This window comes from Scylla paramamosain, chromosome 33 (assembly GCF_035594125.1).
Source record: "Scylla paramamosain isolate STU-SP2022 chromosome 33, ASM3559412v1, whole genome shotgun sequence".
In the NCBI taxonomy this organism is placed as follows: Eukaryota; Metazoa; Arthropoda; class Malacostraca; order Decapoda; family Portunidae; genus Scylla; species Scylla paramamosain.
In genome coordinates, this window is record NC_087183.1 from 7728346 (window position 1) to 7744867 (window position 16522).

Consider the following 16522-nt stretch of genomic DNA (forward strand, 5'->3'; position numbering starts at 1 on the left):
GATGCTGGTCTCTGATTGCAGCGGGTTTTCTTTTTAAGGCTTCCCAACGCGCACTCAAAGAAAACGGAAAAGAAGAGAGAAAAAGAAAAAAGAAAGAGCTGAGAAAGGAATCGTGTTTTCATACTCCACTTCTTTGATATACGTTCGTTTTCCTTTAAAAAAATAATCTCTCCTTTCGTAATGGCTGGCTTGATTGCTTTCTTTATTTTCTCTTGTGTTTCTTCTACGCGTGTTTTCTTCTTTTTTTTTCTTCTCCAGCTGTGTAAAAAAAATACTACCTTTAACTTTCTCACTTTTTTTCCCTTAATTTCTCCTCTCCATGTCATTACCATAGTGTTCCTCCTCCTCCTCCTCTCCCTTACTCCTTTGTCCCTCTTATTCTTTCCTCTCTCTTTACTTCTCTCCCTCTCCCTTCCTCCCTATCTTATTCCTCTTTTCCTCCTTCCCTCTAATTATTAATTCTCCCTATTCCCTCCTTCCCTCTTCTAATTCTTATTCCTCCCTCTTCCTTCCCTCCTGCATTCTTCCTTTCTTCCCCTTTATTCCTCTCCCACTCCATTCCTCTTTTTGTTTTTATTTCTTCCTCTCCTTCTCTCCCTCATTCCTCCTCCTACATTTCTCACTTACTCTTATTCTTATTCCTCCCTTCCTCCCTACTTTCCTATCCCTTCCCCCTCGTTCCCTCATTTATTGCATCCTCCCTTAATCATTCTCTCTCTCTCTCTCTCTCTCTCTCTCTCTCTCTCTCTCTCTCTCTCTCTCTCTCTCTCTCTCTCTCTCTCTCTCTCTCTCCCCATCATCCCTGTTATTTACCCACCGAGGGATGAGGTAATAGGGGCGCCAAAGGGAAACAGGGAGGGAAAGGGAGGGAGCAGGACAAGTATTTTCCATTAAGGGGTCATAAGAAGTAATGGGTTTACTCGTCCAGCCATTAACAGCCTTCATATTTGCTTATAATCGCGCTTCGTCAATATTTAAAGTCTCAGGGGGTTTCTTTCTGTAATTAGAGTAGAGATTAATATTGATATGTTCCTTTGTTGTGTCTTGTTTTTTCATTATTTTTTATTTATTTTATTTTTTTATTTTTTTCGCTGGTGCAATCCTGGATATAAATGAATAAATAAAATTGTCTTCACTTTACGTAATTGTCTTAGTTTACTTGAGAGTATTTATTTGCTAACTTCATTCTCTCTCTCTCTCTCTCTCTCTCTCTCTCTCTCTCTCTCTCTCTCTCTCTCTCTCTCTCTCTCTCTCTCTCTCTCTCTCTCTCTCTCTCTCTCTCTCTGTATTAGTAATTTGTAATCGCCGTCTTCAAGTCTGCAGCAAAAAAGTAAATAAAGTATAAATAAATAATAATAATAATAATAATAATAATAATAATAATAATAATAATAATAATAATGTTGGCTTCAAAAACATATATATTTATTTTAAGTGACTTACATTACAGAGCTAAACACGTTTTTTTTATTTGCACTCATTTGCTAATTTTCTCCTTAAACTTTTTTTTTACATTCTTAATAATTACTTCTACCGCTTATATACATCTTTTTTTTCTCCTCTCTCTCTTCAAGAGCGCAAAATGTATCTATTAATTTTCTAATCATAACGTCTTTGCTAAGTCTCTATAATGCTTCTCCTTTCTTTTCTTTCATCTATAGTCATTTATTATCGCTATATTCACCCTAGTAACCTCAACATAAAGCTTTCCTTGACATGAACCTCGTATATCAATTTTCTAACCTCCCTTAACTCTGACATCACATAGTTAAAATCTTACTTTACTACGTCTATTAATTCACAAAACGGATCTATAAATTTCAAAGCCTCCCCTCTCCGCCCCACCCTGCCTTCTTTACATCATGTAGTTCAATGTTTGCACTTTCCCTTCGATAAACAATCCAATCCCATTAGCCACAGCGGGGGGCGTGTCACGGGAAGATTGATGCGTGACTGGCGGGGACCCAAACTCAGCCCCCGACCATTACTTGAACGGGAGGTGAAGGGAGCGAGAAGGAATGGTTCTTGTTATTAACGGAGGAATGAGGCGAGGCGAGGCGATCAATCCGTGAACCCGTATGGAAGCAATAACATTTCTGATTGCTTCTGGCCAATTTTTAACCTCAATAAGGGATTTAGGGTGTCATTTCCTCGACTTAATTTATACCTTGAGGGATCCAGAGGGGACGCCGCGTGTTTTACTGGGGGGGAGGCAAGGCGGCGATGGCGAAGCGAGGCAGGAGGAGGACAAGGAAGGAGGCGGCGGGAATAGGGAATGGAGGAGGCCACAGCGGGTGAAAGGAAAACATAGACACAGTGTTGGTTTGAAATGGTAAAAGTTGTGTAATAAATTTTGGTTTTCCACACGGTGTTTCCCTTCGCTCTCCTCCTCCTCCTCCTCCTCCTCCTCCTCCTTCACCGCTCTTTTTCTATCGCTCACTCCACCTCTCCCTCCTCCTCCTCCTCCTCCTCCTACTGCTCCTCCTGCTCTTCCTCCTTCACCACCCCGTCTATTATTCTCCCCTAGTCTAGCTTCTCTATAGTTTCCCCTCTTTTTCCGCCCTCTCTCTCTCTCTCTCTCTCTCTCTCTCTCTCTCTCTCTCTCTCTCTCTCTCTCTCTCTCTCTCTCTCTCTCTCTCTCTCTCTCTCTTTCTCTCAGCCTCCACCCCTTTCTTACACCACGTCATTATCCGCTGCTTCCTCTCCCTCTCCCTCTCCTCTCACTCTCATTCTTCTCCCTCTCCCTCTCTCCGCTTTGTCTGGATTCTGTAATGAGGGAAACATTGAGTGCTTGCAATACTTCGAGAGAGAGAGAGAGAGAGAGAGAGAGAGAGAGAGAGAGAGAGAGAGAGAGAGAGAGAGAGAGAGAGAGAGAGAGAGAGAGAGAGAGAGAGAGAGAGAGAGAGATTAAAGCTAGGCAACCATTAAGGGGGAGGAGGGTTGAGAAGGCCAGGTTTGAGATGAATTTTTCTCTCTCTCTCTCTCTCTCTCTCTCTCTCTCTCTCTCTCTCTCTCTCTCTCTCTCTCTCTCTCTCTCTCTCATTACACCCCGTACATCTCACCTTTACCAAACTCACTTAGGCTCAATAAGTAAATGCGAAGATCCTAAGGGTTGGGCGCCTCTTCAAAAAGGACCCGAAGTTTACAAACACCATTAAGGAAAAACAAAAGATTCAGGAGCTAGTTTAGCCGGGGGAAATTATTCCTTTGATATCTTAAGATGGATTTAGGTCTTGAAGAGTGTGTAATAATAATAATAATAATAATAAACGGTTTATTATTTAGGCAGTTGACAAACTGAAAATGTACATAGGGGATGGGGAAAAACTTAACATTAATCCTAACGGTAAGACTAATCTAGGAGGGAAATACTACTGATTGATGGCTCGCACCATGGTGGGAATCGCACTGAGTCTGTACCGGTCCGTGCGCGGCGCCTTCAGGGGCGTTATTTTGTTGTGGTGTCTGGTGGCACGGACAGGGCGAGGCGCGTCGGGCGGCAGCATGTCTCTGAGACGCGGATGATGCAGTAGTCCCTTCCCAAACTTCTCCAGAGCCTCTCGGTGCCTGGTGGATATTCTGGACAGACTCAGGGTGGTCAGGGCTTCCTCATAGGTGGTGTATGCAGGGCCAAGGATGACCCTGCACGCCCTTTTCTGCACACTCTCTAGCTGTAGCTGTTGAGTGTGTGTGTGTGTGTGTGTGTGTGTGTGTGTGTGTGTGTGTGTGTGTGTGTGTGTGTGTGTGTGTGTGTGTGTGTGTGTGTGTGTGTGTTTCCATATTCTTATCTTCGTCTTTGCTATCCCATCTCTCTCTCTCTCTCTCTCTCTCTCTCTCTCTCTCTCTCTCTCTCTCTCTCTCTCTCTCTCTCTCTCTCTCTCTCTCTCTGCTCATCCTCCTATCTCCCTATCGCTCTCCTCTCTACCAATCATCCTTCTCCTCCTCCTCCTCTTTCTCCTCTTCTCATTTAGGTCTAGGGGCATCAAATATTTTCCTTAATTTTGTCATTCCCCCCTTCTTCCTTCCTTCCTTCCTTCTTTCTTTTTTTCTTTAGTGCTTCCTGTTTCTTGTTTGTTCTGTTTTGCTTTGGCCTTCTTTTCTTCTTTTCTTTTTTTTTTGTGTACGTGTTAAGCTTTTTTTTTCTAAGATTTTGTGTTATCATTGTATTACATTCCTTCTTTGTGCCATTGTTGCATAAATCTCTCTCTCTCTCTCTCTCTCTCTCTCTCTCTCTCTCTCTCTCTCTCTCTCTCTCTCAGTACAGAAATAACCCCTCAAAATATTTTCCTAAAGTATATTCCTTCCATTTCTTTTAATTTCGCTTTTATTTACATTTTATTTATACTTCGGAACATCCAAACTCACCCCCAGACACGAGGCAGGAAGCTTCGATAACGTTCACATTTATATCCCGAGAAATCCCTGAAGGTAAATCCGGATTCAAACTTGTGTCGCGTTCTTGGTGATCCGCCTGAGCCCGCCTCCTTTAACCTTCCACTAAGCCCGTATTGTGAAACGCTTTGCTTTCTCACCAGTACTATTTTCAAAAGGCCACAAAGATGATTAGCCAGGCTCTCAAGACTTTTTCCAGTTAGTAATGTAGAAATGTTGTTAACCTGTCACTGCAATCATAAGAACAGCTTTAAAATCCCGTGTCACTTCAAGCAGAGCCTTTTGAAAGTACTGGAGGTGCAGGCTGGCGGAAGTGTTTTGTAATAAGGTCTTTTGTGGCATCGTAGCTCGGAAGTTTGTCTATATTTTCCGACGCACTATATGTTAATGGCATCTTCGATATGCCACTCATTGTTTTCTTTAAATTTAAACTCCTGTCTTGGAACACGCTGTGAAATAACGACCTAAAAAAAAAGATGTAGTTTGGATAAAAAATTCCAGGTGGATCTAAATATTTTAAAGAAGATAAAGACTGTGTGTGTGTGTGTGTGTGTGTGTGTGTGTGTGTGTGTGTGTGTGTGTGTGTGTGTGTGTCTGTGTTTTCATGAGCGTTGTGCAGAAGGGAACGTTTTCGCTGCCTTGCCTCGTAGCGCACAAGACTTCTTTCTTCTAAATCCACAAGAAAATAATTAGAGAAATGTGGTGAGCGACGAGACGGCAGAAACACCATGAACATTTTACCGGGATATTTACAGATAATATTACTGCTATTATCACTACTACTACTACTACTACTACTACTACTACTACTACTACTACTACTGCTACTACTGAAACAACTTTTACTATTACTGTCACCACCACTACTAATCATATTACCACCACCATCATCACTACTGCTTCCAACACACCAACACAACAACAACAAGAACAACAGCAACAACTACAGAAACCACCACCACCACCACCACCACCACCGCCACCACTGCCCCGAACACTCATCCTGCGCAGTCTGAATCACAGTCCATACAAATCCCTGCCTGCCTCTACCTTCCCTTCCCTCGGGCGGTATTTTAACGAGTCACGGGCTGAGGGGGAAACTCCTCTATGGTTTCCTCGCGAGACAGAAAAGAGGAAAAACTGAACCAAGAATTCTCGACCTACAGTTTCTGCTCCTAAGGATTTGTGAGTCTCGCATGATATATATATGAATCTGGTTTCTCTCTCTCTCTCTCTCTCTCTCTCTCTCTCTCTCTCTCTCTCTCTCTCTCTCTCTCTCTCTCTCTCTCTCTCTCTCTCTCTCTCCTTTCTATAATGAGAATGGTGATGATGTTGATAAAAGTAATGATTAAACTGATGGCTATAATGATGTTGATGATAGTAGTAGTAGTAGTAGTAGTAGTAGTAGTAGTAGTAGTAGTAGTAGTAGTAGTAGTAAAAGGAAAATAAGGAGAGCCAAACTAAACAAAAGCGCAAATAAAGAAGAGTAAAGAGGAAAGGAAAAGAGAGAGATAGAGAAAGAGAGAGAGAAAGAGAGAAATAAAGAGGGAGTGAGAGAGAGAAAAAAAGAAAGACAAAGAACCAAGAGAGTGGAGACGAGGAAAAGAAGGGAGAAAAAAATAATTCTGTTCATATTTCAGGAACTAATGGAGAGAGAGAGAGAGAGAGAGAGAGAGAGAGAGAGAGAGAGAGAGAGAGAGAGAGAGAGAGAGAGAGAAGACTGCGACTGTAAAAGAAAAAATTATCAAACTTCATTTTCTGTAATTTTCTGTTTTTTTTTTTTTCTGGGCTAACAGAGAAAGAAAATGGACTTATCGCAAAACAGAAAACGTGGTGTTGAGGAGGACAATTTTTTTTCCTTTTATTGGCAACATTTCCAGAGAGAGAGAGAGAGAGAGAGAGAGAGAGAGAGAGAGAGAGAAACATACACTGAAACTAGAATCTAAGTACGTACCCCCCTCTCTCTCTCTCTCTCTCTCTCTCTCTCTCTCTCTCTCTCTCTCTCTCTCTCTCTCTCTCTCTCTCTCTCTCTAATGTCTACAGCCCTCACCTTCCCTCGCACCCAGCACTGCAAGCAATCATTCCTCCTTCCTCCTCCTCGCCACTTACCCTCTCCCCTTCCTCCTCTTCCTTGCCCTTCCCATAAACGTCACGCCGATGGGAGGGGAGAGAGAGAGAGAGAGAGAGAGAGAGAGAGAGAGAGAGAGAGAGAGAGAGAGAGAGAGAGAGAGAGAGAGAGAGAGAGAGAGAGAGAGAGAGAGAGAGAGAGAGAGAGAGAGAGAGAGAGAGAGAGAGAGAGAGAGAGAGAGAGAGAGAGAGAGACTGACTGGATGCATGACTCGTTGACTGATTAATTTATTGCGTGACTCAGTAATTGACTGACTGACCGAGTGAAGAAAAATACAAATAACGGGGAGAGAGAGAGAGAGAGAGAGAGAGAGAGAGAGAGAGAGAGAGAGAGAGAGAGAGAGAGAGAGAGAGAGAGAGCTAATTTTGTCACTGTTTCGTTAAAAAATAAGATAAATAAATAAATCAGACTAAGAAAAAAAAAATGGAGAGCATACAGCATTTCAAAATGACTTCCCTTGTCTCTCAGTAATGAAAAACAAAGAGAAAAGAATGTATGAAAATATAAAGAATAACAGAAAGCGTCTAAATTTGTTAAGACATCATAATTATTTAGAGCAATATGACTTTCACCTTAAATACTTGGACAAAAATAACACTAAATACTGAAAAAAAAAAACAGTAAATTATGAAGCAAAAAAATACAGTATACTAAAAAAAAAATATCAATGTATCAAAATTATATAATTTATTACAACACTGAAATTAGTTAGAACAATGTCCCTTTCTTTTCATATACTAAGAAAAAAAAAAAAACTTAACACTAAACACCAAAAAAAAAAATACCAAATACTAGAAAAAATCATATAAAAAAAAATTATAAAGCAAAAAAATCTTATAAGTACGAAACTGTCAAAGTAACTCCACGCCATTTATCAAAGCAAAATAAGCTTACTTAGAACAAGACCTCTTCTTCCCTTACAAAAAACACCCAAAATACTAAAAAGAAAGTAAAACATGGAGTAGAAAATACCTGAAAAGCATGACAGTACCAAAATTGCCTCTTATTATTTCCCTTTACTCTCACACGGTAAGAAAAAAAATCGAGAAAGTTGCACCGTTAAAAGAAAAAAAAAATCCCAGATCTCACCTCCTCAGCTGCTTCTTGTCTCCGGTGAATGTAAGAGCACGGAGGAGTGTTTTCAGCTCCAGCCCTTGTCCCGCTGACGTTTACGACACGCAGGGAACACGGGGACGACCAGCTTAAATCCTCGTGTCTTAGGGAGCGAGTTGTAATGGTATGCAGTGAAAAGCAGAGATGGGAAGGGAGGGGATCTGGTGGTGGTGGTGGTGGTAGTGTTTATAATGGAGGTGGTGGCAGTTTTAGAAGTAGTAGTAGTAGTAGTAGTAGTAGTAGTAGTAGTAGTAGTAGTAGTAGTAGTAGTAGAAAGAGAAGTAATACTAGTACAAGTAGTTCAAGTAACAAGAGTGAAAATCGTTACTATAAGGTTAAGAGAGATCAGTTTAATTTCTTTTCCTTCAGTTAGAAAATATTACGTAAAAGGCTGAAGGAGATTTGGTGCTTCATGAACGAGAGAGGTCCCGAAGCCTCATGACGCGGCGGCAGCTTCAGGTGACAATGAAGGGAGTCTAGCTGCTCTCTCTCTCTCTCTCTCTCTCTCTCTCTCTCTCTCTCTCTCTCTCTCAGTAGTAGTAATAATAGTAGTTGGAGGAGGAAGAGGAACCCAAATGAACACAGTGGACGTATAAACAGAAATAGAAGTGTTGAGTCTTACAAACATCACCTGAAGTAAGAGACAACACACGTGAAGGGTTCCAGTGAGAGGATGTCAAGTGTTGATCGCAGCAGGAGCAGTAGTAGTATTAGTAGTAGTAGTAGTAATATACATACATACATACATACATACATACATACACACACACACACACACACACACACACACACACACACACACACACACGTCCTGTAACCGGCAGACGCAGCGTTACGTCATGTGACCTCCCCGCAATAAAACTACAGAGTCTTTCAGTCCAATATTGGTGTGATCGACGTCCTATTTCCTACAAGGAGAAGAGAGGACCGCCATTCGGAAACCCTGATTATGGAAACATATGGGATTTTTATTTTACGACGAAGGGTACACATCTCTCTCTCTCTCTCTCTCTCTCTCTCTCTCTCTCTCTCTCTCTCTCTCTCTCTCTCTCTCTCTCTCTCTCTCTTTGGGGTACAAATTCTTCGTCAGTCCGATCGTAATCTTATCTGTCTGTGTGAGTGTCTGTACGACTGTCCGTCCTTTGCCTATGTCTGTCTGTATGTATGTCTGTCTGTCTGTGTGTCTGTCTGTCTGTCTGTCTGTCTTTATGTCCGTCCGTCTATTTGTTTTTCTATCCGCTCTCTGTCAGTAAGTCTATCTGTCTGTCTGCCTGTCTGTCTGCCCGTCCGTCCATCCTTCTCTGTCTGTCTGTCTGTCTGTCTGTCTGCCCGTCCCTCCATCCTTCTCTGTCTGTATGTTTGTGTCTGTCTGTCCGTCTGCCCGTCCCTCCATCGTTCTCTGTCTGTCTGTCTGTCTGTCTGTCTGTCTATCTGTCCGTCCAATTTCTCTCTCTCTCTCTCTCTCTCTCTCTCTCTCTCTCTCTCTCTCTCTCTCTCTCTCTCTCTCTCTCCGTGCCACGCCCTGAGCGGCCCTTACTCTAATTAATTAATATGGCTAAAGACTTCTCCTAATTATGGAAAAAAAATTATGGCTGTCTGCGGTAATCTGAATTTTTAAAGGGGAGAGAGAGAGAGAGAGAGAGAGAGAGAGAGAGAGAGAGAGAGAGAGAGAGAGAGAGAGAGAGAGAGAGAGAGAGAGAGAGAGAGAGAGAGAGAATAATAAATCATGAATGTTACAAGACAATACATAACAGCAAAAAAAAAAAGATACAATAATAAAGAGATGCAATTTTAGCAAGAACAAAATTATTATCCAACAAATTAAATAACTACAGAATAAATTAATTAATAAATAAAAGTAAAAAAAAAACGGTTCAAAACTACGCTAAAATAAATAATAATAATAATAATAATAATAATAATAATAATAATAATAATAATAATAATAATAATAATAATAAAAATAATAATAATAAAAATAATAATAAAAAGCTAAAAAAAAAAAAAAAATACCCTAAATGAGTTACCCCTTAAAAGCTCTTGGCTGTGAGAGAAAATGGTTCCTTTCGTGACTCCAAATGAGAGAGGAATATTAATATCAGTCATCGCTAATCCTTCTTTTCTTTTAAGGAAGGAAAAAAAAATCATCTTGAGTCTTAAATTACTTCAGCTCAGATTCCCGAGAAGCACGTCATGGTTTATTACAACGAAATGTGAGAGCGATGACCGAAAGAAAACGTGAATGAAGTGGAGGAGGAAGGAGAATGAGTGGGAGGAGGAGGAAGGAGAACGAGTAGGAGGAGGGAAGAAAGAGGAGGGAGAGGAGAAGCAGAAAGAGAAGAAAAAGAAGGAGGAGGAGGAAGAGAAGGACAGCACAAGTGGTAAAAGAAAGCTCGGTGATATATACCAGAGAGAGAGAGAGAGAGAGAGAGAGAGAGAGAGAGAGAGAGAGAGAGAGAGAGAGAGAGAGAATACAGATTGAGTTTCAGGTTGGAGGTACAAAATGTCAGTGTGAGAGAGGGGAAAAAAACAGGAAACTGTCTGACTAGCCGTGTATTCGTTGAAGAGAGGAGGAGGAGGAGGAGGAGGAGGAGGAGCAGGAGGAGGAGGAGGAGGAGAAGGATAACAGCAGCAATACGAGTAAACAAGAGGAACACTAAACTATAAAGAAAGATAATGAGAGAGAAGAGAAAACAGGTTAAAAATGGAGAGGGAAGTTAAAAAAGGGGGGGAGAGAGAGAGAGAGAGAGAGAGAGAGAGAGAGAGAGAGAGAGAGAGAGAGAGAGAGAGAGAGAGAGAGAGAGAGAGAATCATAAAATATCTAGAATGCGTAAAACAGGAAGACCATAGGAGGAGGGGGAGGAGGGGGAGGAGGAGGGGGGAGGATGGAACGTAGAAGGTTATGGAGGGACTGGAGGAAGGGAGGAAGGAAAGGACTGAGGAAGGAAAGGCGAGTATAGTGGCTGTAATGGACTTAAGACAAATGGGTCTTGGATAAGGAAAACGTGAGAGGGGAGAAGGAGCAGGAGAAGGAGCAGGAGGAGGAGCAGAAGGAGGAGGAGGGAAGATGTCACAGAGATCCGGTGACGTAATGAAGACACCAACACACAGCATAAGAGACGACAGGTTTGGATTAGTGTGAAGCAAAAAAATGTGCGAGAACGTCAGGTGTCACACGCATTGTTTCCTTTGTAAGGCAGTGCAGTGGTGCGGCTTTCCCTGTGCGTGAAGCCAGGCACAGAGAATTTCGGGATTGAAAAATGAGGTGCTTACAACGCTACAATGCACAGAACAGAGAGGAATTTGACAAGCTTCAGGCAAATTTGATGTGTCCTCTGATTTTTTTCAAAAACTACAAACCTTGTCCCACATTTAGGAACGCTGCACTCTGACGACGCTCATTTGTGAAGGCCGAAAAGGTGACTAGCTTAGATTTCATGGATGTTTTTCTTATTGATGGTGCAGAATACTTGCTAAACTATCCCTGTAAACACACAAAAACTATTGAAAACACAAGGATCTTCCACTGCAGTCTGTTAGATTAGTCAAGACGAAACCCTGAAACTTTTTAAGAATGCGGTCAGATTATATTTATCACCGCCTCAATTATTCTTCATTGTTTTGCGTCAGTGAGTATGTGTGGAGGAAGAGACAAGTCACGGTGCTGAGGGAGTGGCGAGGCGGGGCGGGGCGGGGCTTAGTCATCTTGATGTAGTTAAACAAGTAACGATGTGATGTATGCTGTGTCTTAGGATGGCACACACGAACTCCCATTATTAGAGAAACAAATCTAATATATCTTCGGCTTTGGGGACACGTCTCTCTCTCTCTCTCTCTCTCTCTCTCTCTCTCTCTCTCTCTCTCTCTCAATTTCCGGTAGGTGGAGACAGCATAGTTAAAGCGGTGACAGGACAGACTAACGGGTGGGAGTGGTGGAGAGAGTAGACCCAGCCCCGCCCAGCCCAGTGAGAGAAGGAGAGAGTCTGGCGCGGCACTCCCTCTCATGAATCTTTCTTAACTCTACCAGTCCATACAGATAAGAGAGTAAGATTGTCATTCGTCTTACTGCAACGTTATTTTTAAACACACACACACACACACACACACACAAACCAATCCATGAAAAGAAGACAGCAAGATCTTCATTAGTCTTACTGCGATATTACTTCCACACACACACACGCACGCACGCACGCACGCAAGCGAAAACACGGAAACAATTTGTAGGAAGTAGTTATACAAAAAGGAGGAAATATAATGCAGTAAGATAAAGCTGAACTCACGGAGGAAGAAATATTAAGAGAAAAATAGTACCGCAGTGAGTTTTAACATTAGTGAGTGTGCGTCAGTGAGAGTGAGAGAGTGTGAGAGTGAGAGTGAGTCGCTTAGAGTAAGGCTCCTTTGCAAACCAGAAGGCAGATTAATGTAATGCAACCTTACTTATGCTAATTACCACTAAATTATCCGAGAGAGAGAGAGAGAGAGAGAGAGAGAGAGAGAGAGAGAGAGAGAGAGAGAGAGAGCAGCTAGTTATATCATAAAAGCTTTCCTCAACCGGTCATTTTAATATTTCCGTTTAGTACAAGCTAAAACATTACCCTCTCTCTCTCTCTCTCTCTCTCTCTCTCTCTCTCTCTCTCTCTCTCTCTCTCTCTCTGCCGAATCAGCGACATTCATTTGCAAAAGTGGTGGTGATGGTGCTAACTGGTGGTGATGGTGATGATGATGATGACTGTGCGAGTGAATGGTGGTGACGATGGCAATGATAATGGTAGCAGAAGTGGCGATAATAGTTGTGGTGGTGGTGATGGCGGAAGCAGGAGAGACGATCGTGATGATGGTGGTGGTGGTGGTGGTATGATATTGTAAAACACTTTTTTGCGCACCTCCACTACTTTTCAAGGGCTCCAGTTGAAGTTACACTGTTTTAAGGGTGTTCCTATGACTGTAATGACAGGTTAACAAGATCTCTATATTACTAACGAGAGAGTATTGAGAACATGGATGTTTAACGGTTTTTTTTTATGGTTGCAGTGACAGATTAATAAAATTTCTACATTATTAACGGAATAAACAGCATTAAGTAACCGGCTAGTCATCTCTGTGGGCTCTGAAAATAGTGAGAGAGCAGAACGTTTCAAAATACGTGCTTGGTGGTGGTGGTGGTGGTGGCAATGGAGGCAATGGCGGTGGCGGTGGCGTTGGTGATGTTGGTGGCAGTAAACACTGGTGTGGTGTTAGTGGCACAATAACGCTGCAAGGCCCCTGCTGTGCCTGGGAACCGCGAGAGTGTGTGTTGCATGAGAACCATACATATACAGAGAGAGAGAGAGAGAGAGAGAGAGAGAGAGAGAGAGAGAGAGAGAGAGAGAGAGAGAGAGAGAATATAGCATGTCAACATTAGATAAATAACAAGGCAGTACTACGACAGAAAATATAATATGACAGTTTGAGAGAGAGAGAGAGAGAGAGAGAGAGAGAGAGAGAGAGAGAGAGAGAGAGAGAGAGAGAGAGAGAGAGAGAGGTGAGTCTGAGGAATAGGGCCGTAAGCGGGTAAGCGGATGAATGAAGGGGAGAGACAGAGGAAGAGAGGGAGAGCGGGGAGAGGCAAGCAGACGGAACAAGGGAGAGGGGAGCGGTTTAGCACTCATTGGTTAGAGAAGGAGAATGGAAAGAGGTAGGTATGATATCGGAAAGCAATGACGCAATACACAAACAGGCACTCGAGGGGCAGACGAGGGCAGGGAGAGATGGTCCGGACAGGTGATGAGAACGGTGGTGGTATCGGGAAGACGTAGGAGAATGATAGAGGAAGAGAGATAGATGGGAGTTGAATGTATGGGAGAAACAGAGAGGGTTGATAAAGACATGGGAAAGAAGTACGTTAAATGTTTGGAAGAAAAAGAGAAGGATGCTAAATTTATGGGAGAGATAGAGAGAGAGAAAGCTGATAAAAGTGTGATAGAGAAAGAAAAGAATGTTAATGAGAGAGAGAGAGAGAGAGAGAGAGAGAGAGAGAGAGAGAGAGAGAGAGAGAGAGAGAGAGAGAGAGATGTCAGATCCATAGAGAAGGCTGATAAACTTAAGGGAGAGAAAGAGAACACTGTCAGTAATATCAGTGACAAAAGTTATCAAAAAAATATGAGAGAGAGTAAAAACAAGGCTTTTAAATACAACAAAGAAATAGAAAAAATGAATAAATATCTGGGATACAAAAAAAATAAAATGTTAATTGTAATAGGAGAGGTAGAAAAGACCATAAAATACACGGAAGGGAAAAAAAAATGATGCTAAATTTTCAGGAGACTAAAAAAAACACCTTAGATATATGGAAGAGGTAGGAAAGAGCTGTTAAATATATGGGAGGGACAAGTGAATAAGAAACAGGCGAAGGGAAATGAGGACACAATTCAATATCCCTGAGAAATGTGACAGCAGGAGAGATGCGTGCGTTTCTAAGGGCGAGGGCTGGGGTGGGCGTGAGGGGCCGAGCTGGACGATGGGCGTAAGGGTGGGGAAGGGCGCGAAGGGAAGTACATGGGCGTGGCTGCAGAAGGCGTGGCGTAGTGATGTAAAATGTTGAGTGGCGTGTGTCTGACAGGGCGCCATCAGAGAGAGAGAGAGAGAGAGAGAGAGAGAGAGAGAGAGAGAGAGAGAGAGAGAGAGAGAGGGGGGGGAGGAGGTGGACCTGGTGTTAAATATCATATCCCATTTTCTCTCTTTTTTTTGTGCGTGGTAACAGGAAAAGAAAATGGAGTAATCGCTCAAACAGAAAACGTGGTATTGATGTTCACCATTTTTTTCCGAAATTTCAGAGAGAGAGAGAGAGAGAGAGAGAGAGAGAGAGAGAGAGAGAGAGAGAGAGAGAGAGAGAGAGAGAGAGCAAATAACCGACAAACTATAATGGAAAATTTGTGTAAATAAGATAAGAGGCTGTCACTCTCTCTCTCTCTCTCTCTCTCTCTCTCTCTCTCTCTCTCTCTCTCTCTCTCTCTCTCTCTCTCTCTCTCCCACACACCATCACCATCGACCTTCCCTTTGTATGTACTCTCCCTTATGATGGCTTAAAGGGAGAGGGAAAGACGGGAAGTAAAGAGTGGGATGGAGAGGGGGGAGGGAAGGGAGGGGGATGGAGGGAGGGAGGGAGGGAAGGAGGGACCTCGTTTAAAACTGTGAAAGAAGAGCGAACGAAGTAATTTCCTGAGGAGAGACTATCAAAGACTTACAGGTAGTGACGGAGAGACAGGTGAGGGGGGGGGGCGAAGGAGGGAGGGAAGGAGGCAAGGATTGATGATTTGAGTAACTGATGATGATAGTGGTTGTAATGGTGGTGGTGGTGGTGGTTGCAATACGATTAATAAATAGTCACTGTTGTTTGAGGAGGAGGAGGAGGAGGAGGAGGAGGAGAAAGCGCTATTTATTTATCTATAAAGAAAAAAGTCCCCATTCCGTTATTCCATTGAGAGAGAGAGAGAGAGAGAGAGAGAGAGAGAGAGAGAGAGAGAGAGAGAGAGAGAGAGAGAGGTAAGAGTTATGCTTGAGCACGAGGAAATATTAAAAGAGGGTAACCGGGAGAGATTGAGTAGAGGAGGAGGAGGAGGAGGAGGAGGAGGAGGAGGAGGAGGAGGGAGGGAAGTTACATTAAGATAAGAGTCTTGCGTTATGGCGTGTTCTGTTCCTCCTTTTCCTCTTCTTTCTTCTCTTCACTTTACTACTTCTTCTCACTTTTCCTCTTCTTTCATCCCCTCCTTACTTTTCTTTCTCTTCTTCTTCTTCCTCAACATTTTTCTTCCTTTTTATCTTCCTCTCTCTTCCTTTTTCCCTTCTCCATCTCACTTTTCCTCTTCTTCCTTCTCTGCCTCCCTTTTCCTCTTCCTTCTCTTACCTCACTCTTCCTCTTCTTCGCCCTCACTTTTCCTCTCTCTTCTCCTCACCTAAACTTTTCTTTCAACACTTTCCCTCCGTTTCTAAATCTCTTCCTTTTTTTCTTTCTTTCTTTCTTCTTATTCTTTCTGCTTGTGGTATTTGTACATACTTTTTTATTTTATTTATTTATTTATTTATTTATTTTAAACCTTGATATGACCACCGCCAATGGCACTATCTCTTCCTCCCCAACCTTATATAGCATCGGTGGTTCAGTGGTAGAATTCTCGCCTGCCACGCGGGAGGCCCGGGTTCGATTCCCGGCCGATGCATGCAATTTTTACTTGAACGAACCGAAAAGTAAACGGGGGCCGAACCTCACTCACCCAATCTTCCTTTCACGGGAACCTGTCTTGTCCAAACTCCTTTTATTTATTTTTTCTCTCTCTCTCCATCATAAAGCCTAGCAGGGGCCAAAACGTCTGTTGCTGTTTGTTTTTTTTTCCTTTTCTATGTTCCTCCTTTGATATAGACAAATCAATTCCATATTTTTCGTGTACGTGTATAAATGATTTTTTTTTTTTATTAAGAAATATACGAATGATTGCCTAGAATTTACAAACACGCAGAGAGAGAGAGAGAGAGAGAGAGAGAGAGAGAGAGAGAGAGAGAGAGAGAGAGAGAGAGAGAGAGAGAGAGAGAGAGAGAGACTAGTTACACATGCTATCTTGGCGCTTTGCCACGGCGCTTCATTTCCGTTTCCTTCATGAGGGAGCACCTTTTAACATGCGGGCTAAAAGGGTGTAATAGGCTGTAATAAGGTGTAATAGGCGCACCTCTCCCGGCTGCCTTAGGTGTCCACTTGGGTGTAGAAAGAACATTAGGGAGTGAAAGGGTTAAGGAAGGAGTAAGCTGTTCCTGTCTACTTTTGTTTATTTTGTTTCTCCTTCCTTGTTTACTTTTACTTCATTTTATTTACTGATTTGTTTACTTACAGATTCATTTTGTTATTTATTTATCTTA

General features: G+C 42.4%; 1 protein-coding gene and 1 non-coding gene across 3 annotated transcripts in view; one reads left to right on the forward strand and one right to left on the reverse strand.

Moving 5' to 3' along the window:
• The window catches only part of LOC135089583 (zwei Ig domain protein zig-8-like), a 53113-nt gene that overhangs the window by 14075 nt on the left and 22516 nt on the right, over positions 1 to 16522 (reverse strand). The window lies entirely within an intron of this gene.
• On the forward strand, positions 15761 to 15831 carry Trnag-gcc (transfer RNA glycine (anticodon GCC)). The gene has a single exon. It is a non-coding gene; the product is annotated as a tRNA-Gly (tRNA).